This window comes from Lolium rigidum, chromosome 6 (genome assembly GCF_022539505.1).
Source record: "Lolium rigidum isolate FL_2022 chromosome 6, APGP_CSIRO_Lrig_0.1, whole genome shotgun sequence".
NCBI lineage: Eukaryota > Viridiplantae > Streptophyta > Magnoliopsida > Poales > Poaceae > Lolium > Lolium rigidum.
In genome coordinates this window covers 205,529,006-205,550,363 of record NC_061513.1, presented here as the reverse complement: position 1 = coordinate 205,550,363, position 21,358 = coordinate 205,529,006, and positions in this window count along the sequence as shown.

Genomic DNA, 21,358 nt, shown 5'->3' with positions numbered 1-21,358 from the left:
AATTTGGTTTAGCCAATTTGATTCTATTAAATTTTGAAAAAGCATCTGTGAGCAATTTTGATTTAAATCAAATATTCGAATTTGAAAACCTGGGCCAGCGCGGAAAAATGATGGGCCAGAACGAGGGAGAGGGAGTTGGGCCAGCCCAGCTACGCGTCTGGCGCGAGCGGGCCACCTGACAGGTGGGGCGAGGATGGCAGCGGGTCAAACTCACCGAATCGGTACGCAGCGCGAGGGACGTTGGATTAGACGATGATCCGACGGTCGAGCGTCGTCGTCGTCGTCGACGAGGAGCGAGCACTGGCACGGCGGAGGGAGGGGGTCGGAGGCGAGCCTGGACTCCGGCGATCGACAGCGTCGATGCAGGACGACGTTGCGGACGACGGCGAGGCAGCTGGTACCGACGGCGACTCCAATGGTGGAAGAAATCGACGGCGACGTCTGCGGCGGTTCCGCGGGCTCCGGCGACGAATTGGCTTGCTCCGGTGGTCAATGTGGACGAGAGAGGAGTGGAGGAGATCGAGGAGAAGGTGGGGAGCGAGATGGTGTGAAGAGAAAGGCTCGGGGGAGGCTCTATTTATAAGGGTGCAGGTGTGCTGCGGGTGCCCGTGGAGGTCGACGGTGGCTATGGCGCTAGGGGTCGCTAGAGGGCAAGGTAGGGGCGCGTCGTGTTGGCGATGTCTCAGCGGTCACAGCGAGCGTCAGAGCGCAGCAGATGGAGGACGAGCGCGTGCAGGAGGGTGATGGGAGCGGGCAGTGCCGTGGCGGAAGGACGGCGATGATATCGACGGCGGCAGGGCTCGCGCGGGCAAGGGAGCATGTCTGGCGGGTTCTTGGTACTGTGGTGGTGTTCCAGGCGGACGCAGGCGTCAAGGCGAGGTCGTGGTCAGCGGGGCGGTCGCGTGTCCTGCCGTGCCCGTGGGCGGCGTCCATGCGCGCCATAGCACGTTCTGGGCGTCGTGGGCGCGGTCTGGTCTGGACCGTGTCGTGCTCTCCTTGACCAAGGGCATGTACCAGCGGGTTCAGGGGATCAAGGAGGAGCATAAGGGCATGGTCGGCCAAGCTAGAATGGAGAGAGGCTAGGGTTGGCAAATTGTATATGAGACATGGCCGGCATGGCATGGCATTGCCATGTCTAGCCATTTCTAGGGTTGGGCAGCAGTGGCATTTGGTTAGAGGGGACAAGGGGACAATGTTTGATCAAGTTGGGTTCAAAGTTTGGCTAGGGCACTATTTAGAATAGTGAATTTGATTTCATATGATTCTTGCCCACTGATGTCTACGGGTGCTTCTATTCTTGTAGACAGTGTTGGGCCTCCAAGAGCAGAGGTTTGTAGAACAGCAGCAAGTTTCCCTTAAGTGGATCACCCAAGGTTTATCGAACTCAGGGAGGAAGAGGTCAAAGATATCCCTCTCAAGCAACCCCGCAATCACGATACAAGAAGTCTCTTGTGTCCCCAACACACCTAATACACTTGTCAGATGTATAGGTGCACTAGTTCGGCGAAGAGATAGTGAAATACAAGTGGTATGGATGTATATGAGTAGTAATAGCAATCTGAATAAAATATGGCAGCGAGTAAACATGCAACAGAACAGTAAATAAACGGAGTTTCGATGCTTAGAAACAAGGCCTAGGGATCATACTTTCACTAGTGGACACTCTCAACATTGCAATCATAATTGAATATAAATATAAGCACTTCACTATGCTATTCTGAATTACTCTCTGGCAAGATAACGAACACTAATTCATCATGTAGGCAAACCTTAAAGATGTATTCCCAAATACTAATAAACACCCCATGCTGTCACTGTGAGCATTCATAGGAGGTACTAACACACCACAATTTCATAGAGACATCCAACTCAAATCATAACTCGGTGAATAACTATTCTGTGAAATATAGCCTAAGAGACCCACACGGTGCACACACTGTCACCTTTACACACGTGGGACAAGGAGTCTCCGGAGATCACATAAGTAAAATCCACTTGAATAGCATAACGACATCTAGATTACAAACTCATCATATGGATCTCAATCATGTAAGGCAGCTCATGAGATCATTGTATTGAAGTACATGGGAGAGAGATTTAACCACATAGCTACCGGTACAGCCCTTAGCCTCGATGGAGAACTACTCCCTCCTCATGGGAGACAGCAGCGTTGATGAAGATGGCGGTGGTGTCGATGGAGATGCCTTCCGGGGGCACTTCCCCGTCCCGGCGGCGTGCCGGAACAGAGACTTCTGTCCCCCAGATCTTGGCTTCGCGATGGCGGCGGCTCTGGAAGGTTTCTTGTCCCGTGGCTTTTTCGTATCGAGGTTTTAGGTCAGGGACCTTTAAATAGACGAAGAGGCGGAGTCAGAAGGCTGACGAGGCGGTGACACAATAGGGGGGCGCGGCCCAGGCCCTGGCCACGCCGCCCTATCATCTGGTGGCCCTGTGGTGTTCTGGAAGCTTCGTGGATTTCTAAGATGCTGGGCATTGATTTCGTCCGATTCCGAGAATATTTCCTTACTAGGATTTCTGAAACCAAAAACAGCAGAAAACAGCAACTGGCCCTTCGGCATCTCGTTAATAGGTTAGTTCCGGAAAACCCATAAATATGACATATAATGTGTATAAAACATGTGAGTATCATCATAAAAGTAGCATGGAACATAAGAAATTATAGATACGTTTGAGACGTATCAAGCATCCCCAAGCTTAGTTCCTATTCGCCCTCGAGTAGGTAAACGATAACAAAGATAATTTCTGAAGTGACATGCTATCATAATCTTGATCAATACTATTGTAAAGCATATGAGATGAATGCAGCGATTCAAAGCAATGGTAAAGACAATGAGTAAACAACTGAACCATATAACAAAGACTTTTCATGAATAATACTTTCAAGACAAGCATCAACAAGTCTTGCATAAAAGTTACTCATAAAGCAATAAATTCTTAGTAAAGGTATTGAAGCAACACAAAGGAAGATATAAGTTTCAGCGGTTGCTTTCAACTTCAAAATGTATATCTCATGGATAGTTGTCAACACAAAGTAATATAACAAGTGCAATAGGTAAACATGTAAGAATCAATGCACACAGTTGATACAAGTGTTTGCTTCTAAGATAGAAAGAATAGGTAAACTGACTCAACAATAAAGTAGAAGATTGGCCCTTCGCAGAGGGAAGCATTGATTACTATATTTGTGCTAGAGCTTTTCATTTTGAAAACAAGAAACAATTTTGTCAACGGTAGTAATAAATCATATGTGTTATGTATAAGACATCCTATAAGTTGCAAGCCTCATGCATAGTATACCAATAGTGCTCGCACCTTGTCCTACTTAGCTTGGATTAACACGGATTATCATTGCATAGCACATGTTTCAACCAAGTGTCACAAAGGGGTACCTCTATGCCGCCTGTACAAAGGTCTAAGGAGAAAGCTCGCATTGGATTTCTCGCTTTTGATTATTCTCAACTTAGACATCCATACCGGGACAACATAGACAACAGTATAATGGACTCCTCTTTAATGCATAAGCATTCAACAACAGTTAAAATTCTCATAAGAGATTGAGGATTGATTGTCCAAACTGAAACTTCCACCATGAATCATGGCTTTAGTTAGCGGCCCAATGTTCTTCCCTAACAGTATGCATACTCAAACCATTTGATCATGAAAATCGCTCTTACTTCAGACAAGACGAACATGCATAGCAACTCACATGATATTCAACAAAGGTTAAAGTTGATGGCGTCCCCAGAAACATGGTTACCGCTCAACAAGCAACTTATTAAGAAATAAGACACATAAGTAAATATTCTTCACCACAATAGTTTTTAAGGCTATTTGTCCCATGAGCTATATATTGCAAAGACAAAGAATCGAATTTTAAAGGTAGCACTCAAGTAATTTACTTTGGAATGGCGGAGAAATACCATGTGGTAGGTAGGTATGGTGGACACAAATGGCATGGTTATTGGCTCAAGGATTTGGATGCATGAGAAGAATTCCTCTCAATACAAGGCTAGGCTAGAAAGGTTGTTTGAAGCAAACTCAAGTATAAAAGGTGCAGCAAAGCTCACATATGAACATATTGTAACAATTATAAGACTTTACATTGTCTCCTTGTTGTTCAAACACCTCAACCAGAAAATATCTAGACTCTAGAGAAACTAATCATGCAAACCAAATTTTAACAAGCTCTATGTAGTTCTTCATTAATAGGTACAAGGTACATGATGCAAGAGCTTAAACATGATCTATATGAGCACAACAATTGCCAAGTATCAAATTATTCAAGACATTATACCATTTACCACATGCAACATTTTCTGTTTCCAACCATATATCAATGAACGAAGCAGTTTCAACCTTCGCCATGAACATTAAAAGTAAAGCTAAGAACACATGTGTTCATATGAACCAGCGGAGCGTGTCTCTCTCCCACACAAGTTTGGATTTATTCAGAGAATGAAAATAACAAAACAAAAATAAAAGCACACAGACGCTCCAAGTAAAGTACATAAGATGTGACCGAATAAAAATATAGTTTCAAGAGAAGTGACCTGATAAGTTATCGATGAAGAAGGGGATGTCTTGGGCATCCCCAAGCTTAGATGCTTGAGTCTTCTTAAAATATGCAGGGATGAACCACGGGGGCATCCCCAAGCTTAGACTTTTCACTCTTCTTAATCATATTGTATCATCCTCCTCTCTTGACCCTTGAAAACTTCCTCCACACCAAACTCAAAACAAACTCATTACAGGGTTAGTGCATAATCAAAAATTCACATATTCAGAGGTGACACAATCATTCTTAACACTTCTGGAAATTGCTCAAAGCTACTGGAAGTTAATGGAACAAAGAAATCCATCCAACACAGCAAAAGAGGCAATGCGAAATAAAAGGCAGAATCTGTCAAAACAGAACAGTCCGTAAAGACGAATTTTAAAGAGGCACCAGACTTGCTCAGATAAAAATGCCAAAATTGAATGAAAGTTGCGTACATATCTGAGGATCATGCACGTAAATTGGCAGATTTTTCTGAGTTACCTACAGAGAATCATACCCAAATTCGTGACAGCAAAAAATCTGTTTCTGCGCAGTAATCCAAATCTAGTATGACTTTACTATCAAAGACTTTACTTGGCACAACAATGCAATAAAATAAATATAAGGAGAGGTTGCTACAGTAGTAACAACTTCCAAGACTCAAATATAAAACAAAATTGCTGTAGTAAAATAAAAACATGGATTATCTCCCAAGAAGTTCTTTCTTTATAGCCATTAAGATGGGCTCAGCAGTTTTAATGATGCACTCGCAAGAAATAGTAGTTGAAGCAAAAGAGAGCATGAAGAAGCAAATTCAAAACACATTTAAGCCTAACCCACTTCCTATGAAAAGGAATCTTGTAAATAAACAAGTCATGTAGGCATAATGCAACAAGCATAGGAAGATAAAACCAGTGTAACTTCAAAAATTTCAGCATATAGAGAGGTGTTTTAGTAACATGAAAATTTCTACAACCATATTTTCCTCTCTCATAATAATTTCCAGTGGCATCATGAACAAACTCAACAATATAAGTATCACATAAAGCATTCTTATTCACATGCATAAAAGTATCATTACTCTCCACATAAGCATAATCAGTTTTATTAGTTGTAGTGGGAGCAAATTCAACAAAGTAGCTATCATTATTATTCTCATCAGGTGTAGGAGGCATAGTATAATCCTAATAAAATTTACTCTCCATAGTAGGCGGCACCAAAAGACCACTATCATTATAATCATCATATATGGGAGGCATATCATAATCAACATAAACTTTCTCCTCAATACCCGGAGGGCTAAAGAGATCATTCTCATCAAAACCGACCTCCCCAAGCTTAGAACTTTCTATATCATTATCAACAATGGTGTTCAAAGCGTTCATACTAATATCATTGCTACTAGCATGCAAATAAGGTTCCATAGGTTTTTTAATTTTCGCATTAAACCATTCATGTCTTGACTCAGGAAATAGTACAAAAAGCTCACATATGTTTTCCATTATGCCTTACTAGTGTTTAACAAGAAACAAAAAGATGCAATTGCAGGATCTAAAGGAAATAGCTTCGAGCACACGCACAACGGCAACAGAAAAGTACTTAGTTACCTGGGACCGGAGTATGAGTGCCTTTTACCTTTCCTCCCCGGCAACGGCGCCGTAAAAGTGCTTGATGTCTACGGGTGCTTCTATTCTTGTAGACAGGTGTTGGGCCTCCAAGAGCAGAGGTTTGTAGAACAGCAGCAAGTTTCCCTTAAGTGGATCACCCAAGGTTTATCGAACTCGGGGAGGAAGAGGTCAAAGATATCCCTCTCAAGCAACCCCGCAATCACGATACAAGAAGTCTCTTGTGTCCCCAACACACCTAATACACTTGTCAGATGTATAGGTGCACTAGTTCGGCGAAGAGATAGTGAAATACAAGTGGTATGGATGTATATGAGTAGTAATAGCAATCTGAATAAAATATGGCAGCGAGTAAACATGCAACAGAACAATAAATAAACGGAGTTTCGATGCTTAGAAACAAGGCCTAGGGATCATACTTTCACTAGTGGACACTCTCAATATTGCAATCATAATTGAATATAAATATAAGCACTTCACTATGCTATTCTGAATTACTCTCTGGCAAGATAACGAACACTAATTCATCACGTAGGCAAACCTTAAAGATGTATTCCCAAATACTAATAAACACCCCATGCTGTCACTGTGAGCATTCATAGGAGGTACTAACACACCACAATTTCATAGAGACATCCAACTCAAATCATAACTCGGTGAATAAGTATTCTGTGAAATATAGCCTAAGAGACCCACACGGTGCACACACTCGTCACCTTTACACACGTGGGACAAGGAGTCTCCGGAGATCACATAAGTAAAATCCACTTGAATAGCATAACGACATCTAGATTACAAACTCATCATATGGATCTCAATCATGTAAGGCAGCTCATGAGATCATTGTATTGAAGTACATGGGAGAGAGATTTAACCACATAGCTACCGGTACAGCCCTTAGCCTCGATGGAGAACTACTCCCTCCTCATGGGAGACAGCAACGTTGATGAAGATGGCGGTGGTGTCGATGGAGATGCCTTCCGGGGGCACTTCCCCGTCCCGGCGGCGTGCCGGAACAGAGACTTCTGTCCCCCAGATCTTGGCTTCGCGATGGCGGCGGCTCTGGAAGGTTTCTCGTCCCGTGGCTTTTTCGTATCGAGGTTTTAGGTCAGGGACCTTTAAATAGACGAAGAGGCGGAGTCGGAAGGCTGACGAGGCGGTGACACAATAGGGGGGCGCGGCCCAGGCCCTGGCCGCGCCGCCCTATCATCTGGTGGCCCTGTGGTGTTCTGGAAGCTTCGTGGATTTCTAAGATGCTGGGCATTGATTTCGTCCGATTCCGAGAATATTTCCTTACTAGGATTTCTGAAACCAAAAACAGCAGAAAACAGCAACTGGCCCTTCGGCATCTCGTTAATATGTTAGTTCCGGAAAACGCATAAATATGACATATAATATGTATAAAAATGTGAGTATCATCATAAAAGTAGCATGGAACATAAGAAATTATAGATACGTTTGAGACGTATCACCCACCAAGTGTTTGACACAATGGCCGAAAGAAAAGAAATTTCAAATTTTGCAAATCTTTTTGGTGGATCTAATTCATACATTAATTGGCACACAAAGGTGGTGGTGGGGTGCAAGGTTGAGTTGGTTTGCAGGATTTCAAAAAGTGCACAATCTAGAATCTGATTGTATGTCTCTACTTTGCTTGATCATAATTTGAAATTGGGAAAGAATTTGCAGGGGTGGTTTTGAGCAAAGTTGTTCACCTTGATGTGGTCTTGGATGAGGTGCAAAGAATTGGAAATGTTTGGTTTGAAAATCTCTTAATAAAGAGGCTCAAAGTAGGTGTCATGTAAAAAAGGGCAGATTTGACCATTAGTGCATGTGAGCACAATTTGCATTCAAATTTGATTTGATTTGAGTTTATTTGATTCTAAAAGTGTTTATAAGTGTTTAGTAACATTCTCCAACTAATGGCACAAGCTAAATTGGCCTAGGTCAAAGTTTTGCAAAATGGCCATAAGCACATGTATGTGATGAATTGCATTTTTTTCTTATTTTCTTTTTCTTTGTTTCACTTATGCATGGTTTAGGGTTTATTTAGTGTTAGATTGAGTTTGGTAAAGGTTTCAAACCATTTGGGTAAGGTATGATGGCATAGGTCAAGATTTGCCATTATGGCTATGTGCCACATATGCCTCTATGCATATTTTTGTTTTATTTTTGTTTCACAAAGGAGTTAGTTGGTAAGCATTAGGTTAGGTTTGTTAAGGCCTTTCAAATCATCCAACAAGGTAGAACATGGCTTAGTTCATTATTTGCAGAAATAGCCATAGGCTTACATAGGCCTTTTCTTCTTAATTTAATTTATTTTTGTTTGGTTTTATTGGATGGTGAGAAGGAGAGTAAGGGGTTTAAGATCATTTCCAAAAATATTTCAACAAGCACTCATGGCAAGAATCATCACACACATGCATGAGCACTATGCTCCTAACTTAGTTTAATAAAAGTTTTGTTGGTTTCCAAAATTTGTAAATAGGGAAAATGAATGTTTCTTTGTTTTGAAAATTTGGGGTGTTAGTGTTACAAAACCTTCCCCCTTAAACAAATCTCGTCCCGAGATTTTAAGAAAAGTTAGGTTCCTAAGAGAGATTGGGCAAATGGGTTAATAGGAGACATACTTGGCATGGCTTGAGGGGCTTCCTGTGCTTCTGTTGCACTCAGGTGGTAGAGACGGCCGTTGTGGTTGTTCTGGTTCCTTCTAGCTGCGAAGCAGCGCTGTTGCTGGGCAGGTGCTGCGGTGTTGGTGGCAGTCTTGGCTAACCTCTTGGGGCACTCATTGGAGTAGTGACCCACAATTCCACATTCATAACAAGTGATGGTGGACTTGTCTTTGGGGGTGAGAGGGATAGCGTTGCTTCCAGTCCTCAGGCCAGTGTTGGTGTTGTTGTTGTTCCCATTGTTGTTGTTGCTGTTGTGGTTGTTGTTGTTGTTGTGATTGTTGTTGTTCTTGCCTCCGGGCTTCGGGGGTCCTCCGTTGTTGGTGTAGTTTGGACGGTAAGTCTGAGCAGGTGGCATGTTGTTTCTTGGGGAAAATCCTCCAGATGAATTGCTGCGGTACTTCTGGGCATTGCTGGACTGATTCTGGTTCATCATACGGCGCCTGCGGTTCTCGTTGGCTTGGTGAAGCTTCCCTTCCATCTGGATGGCGGAGTCCACCAGGGCTTCTAGGTCAGCAAAGGGAATGTTCACTAACACGGTTTGCATTTCGTCATGCAGTCCATTCAGAAATCTCTCTTTCCTCTTCTCGTTGGTGTCGGTCTCATCCGGGGCGTACCATGACAGAGTGAGGAATCTGTCGCGGTATTCCACCACGGGCATCCTTCCTTGTTTGAGTTCGCGGAACTCGTCTCTCATCTTCTTGATCAGTCCTTGGGACACATGGTATTTTCTAAACTTGAGCTTGAAGTCCTCCCAGGTCATCATTTGTCCCGCATTCATTGCGCGGGCGCTTGTCCACCAGGCTCTGGCAGGTCCTGACAGGTAGTGGGTGGCGAATAGGACTTTCTCTGCGGCTTCGACTCCCGCAACCTCTAAGTTGTTCTCCATGGTTTGGAGCCAGTCATCTGCGTCAAGTGGCTCTTCGGTCTTGCTGAACATGGGTGGGTGGGTGTTCTGAAAGTTCTTCAGCTTTGACCCGGGGTGGTCGTGGTTTCCATGGCCTTGGTTGTTCTGAGCGATCTGCTACAGTGCGGCAATATTGGCTTGTCGTTCAGCTCTCTCGGCTTCTCGGTCTGCCATCATCATCTGCAGCATCTGCATCATGGCGTCTTGGTTGGTGCTGCGGGTTGGTGGGGCCATCTGAACATTGAGGTACATGATAAGATGAGAGGGAAATTTCTATGGTTTGTTTGGTTTAAAGTCAAAAAGTTCAAAACTTGAAAACTTGAGTAGTGTGGGGTAAAAACCAACAACACTTTTTCATTCATACCAAACATCACATATTACAAACTAACACACCGTTGGTTTGAAGAACCATTCATTCGTTTTACGATACAAGGGGATCCTGATACAAACTCACACCTACTCAAGTGCTTTAGTGATACTACTCTTCATTCGAAATGGTAAGTTCTTCGCCTTCATGGGTAATGTGCTTGGCGAAAGGCACGGGCGTTGTCCAACTCCTTGTGGGTCTTGTACAGCATGAAATCCAGATATGTCACATAGTGGTTCATCTCTGGGTGCGGTGGCATGGTTATTGGTCTTCCCATGGGGTCATGTCTTGGGTAGTAGATGAAGCGAGTGTTTTGAGCTTGTTCACATTCTGTCCACACAGACGGGCAATTGCTTCCTGCATAGCTCTGACTATTCCTTCCTTCCATGTGTTTCCTATTACAGAAAACCATATGGTTTCCCATATTGGGGCTCCAAGCTTTGCTCTCAGATCTGCAGTGACTTCCCACCGAGGTTGTCTTCCCAATGGATTGTTGAGTGGCACTCCAAAGAACTCGGGATACGGGCGTCCTAAATATTCAACTAGTTGCTTCAAATCCTTCTCGAACATTAGGTCTCCTCCATGGCCAAGCTGATAGGACTCACATTGGTACTCCATCTATGAACAATGAGGATGAGTAAGTTATAGAAATGGTCAAGTGTGCAAAATTTTATGTAGAATTACAAGGAAAAGTAGAGCATGAATTTCTCTTTTTGAAAAGATCTCAAGGATAAGAGTGAGAATAAGTTTTTATAAATATTCAATTCATTTGTTTTGAAACTAAGTTTTTCAGACGTCCATTCTAACTAGGGTCTCCTAAGGTCAAACAATGGCTCTGATACCAACTTGCCAACACCCGGATTTTTAAGTCCACATGCCTATTATGCCATACCTCGCAATCCCAGGAATATTGTTTTTAAGAGACATAATAGATTGATATCACAGAACATCATTCATTACAACTCATAAATGTCTTACAACAAAAGGATCACATGACCCAGTCTCATTACAACAATTGATCTAAGGATCAAATACAGAACACAGTAGTGGAGGTACGTAGTAGAGGTCCATTTGCTCCACCGGCAACTGTTGACGTCAGGAGTAGTCCTAGTTGTCGTAGACGTCCTGCTGGCCGTCATCTTGGTACTGCTGCTCCTCTTCATAGTTTGGCCATTTGAATAGCTAGGGACACAGCCGTGAGTACTTTCAAAGTACTCGCAGACTAATACTAGTGTAAGTATCATCAATTTTATTAACAGGGTGCTAAGCTCTAGGTGTATTTGCATAAAGCCAATTTTAGTTCACAAGCATTTGATAAAAGACTCTTCATATGCTAACTAACTCAAGTGGGAACATTAGTGTCATTCCCACAACTCAGTGGTGATTCAAGTCAAGTCACCATTCAAATCATCAACCCTTTTCAAGAAAACAGAACAGTATGGCCTTTCCAATCGTCTGTAACCGTGGACACGGCTATTCGAATAGGTTTACACTCTGCAGAGGTTGCACACTTGTGCCACAACATTTGATTACATCCGTCAGGGATAGCCCTGAATAATCGCAACTCAGTACGCGGATCATCAACCATAACCTTTCACTTACATACCCTAGTATAGGTACCTCTCCCCATGAGCTTGGCCGCCCAGTGAAGACAAACCGTCAGCCTGGGAACTGCACAGGACTTGGGCCGTACATTCACCTCATTTCACATCATTTCACTTTCAACGGAGGCAGCCTCGGCATAACCCCTATGATGCTTGTTTAGAGGGAACCCATACTAAGGTGCATAAACTTCCAATTAATCCCTACCCATAATCAGGTATTGTGGGGGTACTAAATAATTGGAAAGGTATCGCATCCAAACACAACCATCAGTTTTTGTCAAGTTCACCATTTCATTCACCAGTCATATTCACCTTCAAAATCTTTCAATAGAATGACTCATCATTCCAAGGTTTTCAAAGTCATTTCACTTCACAAGTTCCCATCTAGAGTAGTCAATTTTATTTGTTAGCACTAGCAACTAGTCATGAGGGGTGCTAATTATCTTGAAACTCTCCAAGCTAAATTTTATACTCTTGTAACCCTCTATACTTAGACCAAAGTTAACTATAAAAGTAAACTTTAATAAACAAAGTAAAAGCTTGAAAGGTAAAGACTTGGGATTGGAGCATTGAACATAAAGTAACAGTGTAATGGTGCCTTGCTCTAGTAGAGCTTTGCACTTGGAAGAATATTAGCTTGCCTTGGTTGGTGTACTGATCAGAGTGGTCTTCTTCTTCCTGGAAGTAGACCTCCTCCTCCTAGTACTCCTCTGTACTAGCGTCTAAAAACGGATACGAGGTAACAATTACCAAACAAGCTTAAGATCTAGATTAAGCACACACAAGGTTCACAGAAGCTAATTCTATCATCACAATACTAGTAACATGTTGGTTAACTTTGTTTTCTTCTTAAAAAAAATAATTTCCTCTCATTACAAATATAGATTAGGGTTTCTATTTAGTTCCTTGAGGAAATAATTTCCTCTTATTGAATCTTGTTAAGATTTAATCTCCTCAAATAAATAATGTATGAACCCATGTTGACCAAGGTCAACCATTCATAACATCATTTGGGAAAATGCTTTAAATGAGGTAAAGTACCTCATGCAATTTAACACTATCATAACTATAATTTAACATCATCAACTAATTCAACCTGAGGTTATGTATACCATGGTCACTACCTCATGTTAAGTTACTTGAGACAAGATTTAAATGAGGAAACCATCTCATAAGGTTCAATAAATAGTTTTGGACAATATCAATGGACTAGTAATAGCCATAGAGCCATTTCCTATTCTAGCCCATGATCATACAAAGTAACTTGGTGATATTTTTACATAAACATGTAGAGTATGTGAAATGTGATTTATGAGAGTTGGAATCAACTCAAAAGCATTTTTGGTTGATTTTTAAATAAAGTTTGAAGTTTGAAAAGGCCCTGCCTTGTTATTTTTGTCACATTAATTCTACAAAGAATCTAAGGTTGAGACCAGTGGGGTTGGGTAGATATTTTCACAAGCTTTTCAACCATATAAAATTCATCAAATTTGGTTTAGCCAATTTGATTCTATTAAATTTTGAAAAAGCATCTATGAACAATTTTGATTTAAATCAAATATTCGAATTTGAAAACCTGGGCCAGCGGGAAAAATGATGGGCCGGAATGAGGGAGAGGGAGTTGGGCCAGCCCAGCTACGCGTCTGGCGCGAGCGGGCCGCCTGACAGGTGGGGCGAGGATGGCAGCGGGTCAAACTCACTGAATCGGTACACAGCGCGAGGGACGTTGGATTAGACGATGATCCGACGGTCGAGCGTCGTCGTCGTCGTCGACGAGGAGCGAGCACTGGCACGGCGGAGGGAGGGGGTCGGAGGAGAGCCTGGACTCCGGCGATCGACGGCGTTGATGCGGGACGACGTTGCGGACGACGGTGAGGCAGCTGGTACCGATGGTGACTCCAATGGTGGCAGAAATCGACGGCGACGTCTGCGGCGGTTCCGCGGGCTCCGGTGACGAATTGGCTTGCTCCGGCTGTCAATGTGGATGGGAGAGGAGTGGAGGAGATCGAGGAGAAGGTGGGGAGCGAGATGGTGTGAAGAGAAAGGCTCGGAGGAGGCTCTATTTATAAGGGCGCATGTGTGCTGCGGGTGCCCGTGGAGGTCGACGGTGGCTATGGCGCTAGGGGTCGCTAGAGGGCAAGGTAGGGGGCGCGTCGTGTTGGCGATGTCTCAGCGGTCACAGCGAGCGTCAGAGCGCAGCAGATGGAGGACGAGCGCGTGCAGGAGGGTGATGGGAGCGGGCAGTGCCGTGTCGGAAGGACGACGATGATGTCGACGGCGGCAGCGCTCGCGCGGGCAAGGGAGCATGACTGGTGGGTTCTTGGTACTGTGGCGGTGTTCCAGGCGGACGCAGGGGTCAAGGCGAGGTCGTGGTCAGCGGGGCGGTCGTGTGTCCTGTCGTGCCCGTGGGCGGCGTCCATACGCGCCATGGCACGTTCTGGGCATCGTGGGCGCGGTCTGGTCTGGACCGTGTCATTCTCTCCTCGACCAAGGGCATGTACCAGCGGGTTCAGGGGATCAAGGAGGAGCAGAAGGGCATGGTCGGCCAAGCTAGAATGGAGAGAGGCTAGGGTTGGCAAGTTGTATATGAGACATGGCCGGCATGGCATTGCCATGTCTAGCTATTTCTAGGGTTGGGCAGCAGTGACATTTGGTTAGAGGGGACAAGGGGACAATGTTTGATTAGGTTGGGTTCAAAGTTTGGCGAGGGCACTATTTAGAATAGTGAATTTGATTTCATATGATTCTTGCCCACCAAGTGTTTGATACAATGGCCAAAAGAAAAGAAATTTCAAATTTTGCAAATCTTTTTGGTGGATCTAATTCATACATTAATTGGCACACAAAGGTGGTGGTGGGGTGCAAGGTTGAGTTGGTTTGCAAGATTTCAAAAAGTGCACAATCTAGAATCTGATTAGATGTCTCTACTTTGCTTGATCATAATTTGAAATTGGGAAAGAATTTGCAGGGGTGGTTTTGAGCAAAGTTGTTCAACTTGATGTGGTCTTGGATGAGGTGCAAAGAATTGGAAATGTTTGGTTTGAAAATCTCTTAATAAAGAGGCTCAAAGTAGGTGTCATGTAAAAAAGGGCAGATTTGACCATTAGTGCATGTGAGCACAATTTGCATTCAAATTTGATTTGATTTGAGTTTCTTTGATTCGAAAAGTGTTTATAAGTGTTTAGCAACATTCTCCAACTAATGGCACAAGCTAAATTGGCCTAGGTCAAAGTTTTGCAAAATGGTCATAAGCACATGTATGCGATGAATTGTATTTTTTCTTATTTTCTTCTTTTCTTTTTCTTTGCTTCACTTAGGCATGGTTTAGGGTTTATTTAGTGTTAGATTGAGTTTGGTAAAGGTTTCAAACCATTTGGGTAAGGTATGAGGGCATAGGTCAAGATTTGTCATTATGGCTATGTGCCACATATGCCTCTATGCATATTTTTATTTTATTTTTGTTTCACAAAGGAGTTAGTTGGTAAGCATTAGGTTAGGTTTGTTAAGGCCTTTCAAATCATCCAACAAGGTAGAACATGGCCTAGTTCATTATTTGCAGAAATAGCCATAGGCTTACATAGGCCTTTTCTTCTTAATTTAATTTCTTTTTGTTTGGTTTTATATTGGATGGTGAGAAGGAGAGTAAGGTTTAGGGTTTAAGATCATTTCCAAAAATAGTTCAAAAAGCACTCATGGCAAGAATAATCACACACATGCATGAGCACTATGATCCTAACGTAGTTTAATAAAAGTTTTTGTTGGTTTCCAAAATTTGTAAATAGGGAAAATGAATGTTTCTTTCTTTTGAAAATTTGGGGTGTTACACTTGTTTTGTATAAAAATAAATAAAATTGGGAAGATAGAATGGTGAAAAACCTCCTCCGGAGAGACGATCATAAAAGTACTAAGAAGTGTAGATAAAGACTTCCAAAATGTGATTCGAGTATTAAGGGCACTTTTAACATAATGCAAAATCCGTTTTGTTATTGTCCATTGAGTAGTAGAAGGAGCATGAAGATATCATACTTTGTTTACTGAAAAGCAACTCAGGGTGTGTCAATGTGAGGTATTGAAGGTCGCCAAGAATGCTTTAATATTTCTGCTATCCTCATAACCAAGAGGAGAGCCATCAGTCAATAGTAATGGATATGTAGTAGACAATGGTGTAGGAGTGTATGTGCAATGAGTCATGTTGAACGAGTTAATACATCAACAACATATTTTGCTTGAGTAAGAACTAGACCATCAGCACCATGTCTGACTTCAATGCCTAAGAACTAATGTAAATCTCCCATATCCTCAATATCAAAAGTTCACTCAATTGGTGAAGGAACACGGAAAATGTCATGATTTGGCGAGCTAGTCACAATAATGTCATCAACATAGATGGTGATTCCCAACTTGTTATATAGAAATAGAGATGTGTTTGTCATGTAAGAAATAAAACAAAACTCAGTCAACTTAGAACTCATATCGGAGTACCATGCTCGAGGGGCTTCCTTCAAACCATAAAGAGCTTTATCAACTACACAAAAATATTGCAGAACACATGGATCCTCAAAACTAGCCGGTTGTTTCATATAAATCTTCACTTCCAGAACGCCATGCAAAAATGCCTTCTTGACATCTAGCTGTTGTGAACTCCACCCCTTAGATACATAAATAGCTACCACCAGTATGATAGTATAATCCTTTACCACTAGACTAAAAACATCCTCATAATCAAGTCCATATCATTGTTTGAAACTTGCCATAAGAAGATGTGGCTTGTAACGATAAAAAAAATACCATCATAATGTCTCTTGATACGATAGGCCCACTTCCAATCAATAAGATTTCTGTTTGAACTAGGTAGAACAAGATGCCATGTTTTATTGTGCACAAGAGCACAATATTATTCGACCATAGCCTTTTTCCAATGAGCATCAGCTAGAGCCTCGTTAAGATTACTAGGTTCTCCTGTGGATGTAAGCTAGCCATATCGAACAGTTCCAACAATATAAAATTTTGGATTTTTAATACCATGTTGAATCGTGTATGTCGTTCAGGTGCAGGAGGGGACGCAAATCCGGCTGAAGAAGGATTCATTGGCTACATAGGTGATCCGATCGGACTATGCTGATAGGAGCTCACCATGGAGAATCCTGGTGAATGGTCCCCGCTCACGTCGTTGGCTTTAGCGTCAACCACACACATGTGACGAGGCGGCAGGGAGGGACCAGCACGGTTGGCCATGCGCGGCTCTGGTGAAGTGGCATCCGCTCAGTGGCCAGGAGGTGACGATTACCCCGAGCTTGATCTTTGCATGTTGGTTCCGCCACGAAATGTGCTAAAGGTGTCCATTGTCGTAGAATTGACACGAGAATCAGCCTGGGATCCAGTGTTGATCATTGAATCATCATGATTAGTTGATATATTTAGCCTCTTAAATTGATATCATGCTAGATAAAATTGTGTTGTGTGATGGCCGGGTGATGCACAATATCAGAAACATGTAGATTGTTAGTATCATGAATAATAGGCAAATGATCATCAATATGCACACCCTCACTAGATGTTGTGGAAGACAAATAAGAAGGCAACAAAAAAATCGCATGAAGACAAGCACAACATTTTGATGAAGTGATGGAAAGGAAAACTTTGTTCATCAAAAAGGACATCATGAGAGATGTAAATGTGTCCAGTTGACACGTCAAGACATTTAACCCCTTCATGAAGAGGGCTATACCCCAAAAGTACATACAGTTTGTAACTAAACATAAGCTTGTGTCTAAAATAGGAATGGAGATTAGGCTAACATGTGCACCCAAAAATATAAAGAGAGTCATAATTAGGCTTCACGTGAAGAACTTTTTCTGTAGTTTTCTCAAAGTTAAGCACCTTGGTACACTAGTAGGAAACTTCTTATAGGGGTCATCATGTCAGTGGCATGGCAAGTCCTATCCATGCCACAGGTAATACCGGTGGTGTATCTACATTCTGTGCATCACTGGTATTGATAGTCCTTGAGTGGAATCCACGCCACCAGTGTGTGGGCCCTACTAGCCATCCCAGTGTTAAAAACTTAGTGGTGTGGCATTTTAATTTTAGGCCACTAAGATTTTTTAACTCATGGCGTGTTTTAATTTAAGTGGCACTAATATTTTTTAAATAATATTATTTAGTAAAAACATGCTTAAATAAATTTACAAATAAAAATGGACCGTCTCCTCTAACGGCCAGGCCCTGGTGGTGATAAGGGTTAGCCCGATCTTCTCAGTAAAAGGACGGTGGTGATGATGATCACGGGGTGATTGCAGCGGAGGTAACTTGATGAAGTGGATGATAACTTGTATGATGCAATGAGATCTCTTGATTGGTCCCTGTCGCCAATGCAACAGCTCTCAACCCTGCAAGATATTCGCAACTCCACACACTTGCGCACGTAGCCGCCGACCACAAAGCGGTAGGTTGCAATCTTCTAATTCCCAATGAAACAGCAGATTACACAAGACTTTTCAGATCTACACAATATCAAGCAATATGGTGTAGGGAATTCAATAGTTTTGCAGAGCAAACAACTAAGAACTAGGGTTTATCTTAAACGTGGTCTAAAGCAGCTAGGGGGCATCCTGGGCACTTATATAGGCGTCCGGGATGACTTATGGTCGAAAAGATACAAGAATAACCGACCCAGAATTAGATCTGGTCGAGACAGACTCGGACACGGCCGGTCTGGGGGTCGGTCGACCGGGCCTGGGACCGGGCTGGACGGTTCAAACCGGGACAGTGACCGGGTTGCAACCGGGCGCTAGAATTGTCGCGCAGTAACGTCTCCGGTTGGCATCAGCGTGGCGCCCGGTTGGCGCCGGGGTGGATCCGACCTGCCGCCCGGTTGGACCGGGCCAGGGACTGGGCGCGCCGGTGTGGCGGCCGGTCTGACCGGGTGCTAGGCCGGCCTGGAGTTTGTCTTCTCCTCTCGCGCATGCCTCCCGCTCCTCCCTCGCGCGTCCATGAGATATCTTCATGTCCATCTCCTTGTCCAGCTCCACGTCCATCTTCACGTCCAGCTGCTCCTCTCCTCCTCGTGCGATGCTTGTCTCCTCTTCATACCTGATATACATAAGTAATGGGACTTAGGTAGTATAAAGTTCTGATCAATCAAAGTATCGTTTAGGAACAAGTTCACCTGTTGTTTAAGTAGCTTCGCACGAGCTCTTGTAATAGGTCCAATCCGAACTTCATTGGACTTGAGCTTCACAGCAGGTTCATCTTCATTTGGTAATGACGGAGGTGGCAGTGTGGTAGGGATGTCCTCATCATCTCACCCCCCCCCCCCTTCAAAAGACGTCGACCTCGACGCTCCAAGGTCTTCTCCGTCATATGGTGTCAAATCAGCAACATTGAAAGAATTACTGACACCAAACTCATCAAGTGGAAGATCTATCGAGTATGCATTATCATTGATCTTGGCAAGCACTTTGTAAGGACCAGCACCACGAGGAAGCAACTTGGACTTCCGCAGCTTCAGAAATCTATCCTTGCGAAAATGTACCCAGACCATATCACCAGGCTTGAACAACATCTTCTTACGCTTCTTGTTCATCCTTGCAGCATTGCTCTTGCCTTTCTTCTCTATCAACTCTTTAGTCTTCACATGGATCTTTCGCACAAAATCTGCCCTCTTGGATGCCTCCATATTAACTCTCTCATGTATGGGCAAAGGCAACAAGTCAAGTGGAGTAATGGGTTTGAAACCATACATAACCTCAAAAGGACACAGCTCCGTGGTAGAATGTACCGCCCTGTTGTAAGCAAACTCCACATGCAGCAAACACTCTTCCCACTCCTTCAGGTTCTTCTTGATCATGGATCTCAATAGTTGTGACAATGTTCTATTCACCACTTCAGTTTGTCCATCAGTTTGGGGATGACAAGTAGTACTGAAAAGTAGCTTCGTCCCCAGCTTTCTCCACAACGTCTTCCAGAAGTAGCTCATAAACTTCACGTCACGATCAGAAATAATAGTCTTCGGGACTCTATGTAGTCGTACAACCTCCCTGAAAAACAGGTTAGCAATATGTGACGCATCGTCGCTTTTGTGGCGGGCAATAAAGTGTGACATTTTAGAAAATATGTCCACTACCACAAATATAGAATCATGGCCTCTTTTAGTACGCGGAAAACCCAACACAAAATCCATACTAATATCCTCCCAAGGTGTAGTAGGTACCGGTAAAGGAGTATACAAACCGTGAGGCTTCAGCTTGGACTTGGACTTGTTGCAAGTAATGCACCTCTTCACATACCTGTCCACATCCCGCTTCATCTTTGGCCAATAAAAGTGGTCAGCTAGCATGAGTAGCATCTTCTCACGCCCAAAGTGACCCATCAAACCTCCAGCATGTGATTCCTGCAATAAGAGCAAACGCACAGACGATTCTGGAACACATAGTTTGTTAGCTCTAAACAAGAACCCATCATGTATGTGATATTTTTCCCATGCTTTACCAATAGCACAGAAGCTATATGGTTCAACAAAATCATGATCAGTGGTATACAAATCACATAGCACTTCTAATCCAGGAATTTTAACATCAAGTTGAGTTAATAGCATATTCTTCCTAGATAAAGCATCAACAACAATATTATATTTTCCGTTCTTATGCTTAATAATATATGGAAAAGATTCAATGAACTCAACCCACTTGGCAAGACGATTATGCAAAGTAGACTGAGCTTTCAGGTATTTTAAAGCTTCATGATCAGAATGTATGATAAATTCTTTCGATCACAAGTAATGTTGCCAAACCTCAAGAACTCTAATTAAAGCATACAATTTTTATCATAGATAGGATAGTTCAACTTAGCACCAGAAAGTTTCTCAGAAAAATATGCAATTGGGCGACCCTCTTGCATCAACACACCACTAATTCCAATACCACTAGCATCACATTCAATCCCAAATTGCTTATTGAAATCAGAAAGTGCAAACAACGGTGCAGAAGTTAACAATCTCTTAAGTTCATCAAAAGCATTATCTTGGGCTGCGCCCCACTCAAAAACAACACCCTTTTTAGTCAAGTCATTCAAAGGTGCAGCAATAGTACTAAAGTTGGGTACAAATCTTCTATAAAACCCAGCTAGACCATAAAAACTTCTTACTTGACTCACATTCATGGGAGTAGGCCTATTTTGAATAGCTTCAATTTTAGACACATCTACTTCTACTCCATGTTGAGAGACAACATAACACAGAAATATGACCTTATCTTTGCAAACTGTGCACTTCTCAAGATTACCATAGAGTTTATTATCACGCAACACTTGCAAAACATGTCGAATATGTATAGTATGATCAGATTCATTGCGGTTGTAGATTAATATGTCATCAAAATACATAACCACAAACTTGCCAATAAATTCACGCAAAACATGGTTCATCAGTCTCATGAAAGTGCTAGGTGCATTAGTCAAACCAAAAGGCATTACTAACCACTCATATAAACCAAATTTCGTTTTAAAGGCTGTTTTCCATTCATCCCCTTCTTTCATCCTAATTTGATGCTAACCACTACGCAAATCAATTTTAGAGAAAACAGCAGCACCACTCAATTCATCTAGCATATCCTCTAAACGGGGAATAGGATGA